The following is a 223-nucleotide window of genomic DNA, read 5'->3' on the forward strand; positions in this document are numbered from 1 at the left end:
AAGCTCTATACAGTCAGCAAAAACAAGACCAGGAGCTGACTGTGGCTCAGACCATGAACTCCTTATTGCCAAATTCAGACTTAAATCGAAGAAAGTAGGGAAAACCACTAGACCATTCAGGTATGACCTAAATCAAATCCCTTATGATTATACGGTGGAAGTGAGAAATAGATTTAAGGGCCTAGATATGATAGATAGACTGCCTGATGAACTATGGAATGAG

Source organism: Bison bison, unplaced genomic scaffold, assembly GCF_000754665.1.
Source record: "Bison bison bison isolate TAMUID 2011002044 unplaced genomic scaffold, Bison_UMD1.0 scf7180017864471, whole genome shotgun sequence".
NCBI classification, from domain to species: Eukaryota; Metazoa; Chordata; class Mammalia; order Artiodactyla; family Bovidae; genus Bison; species Bison bison.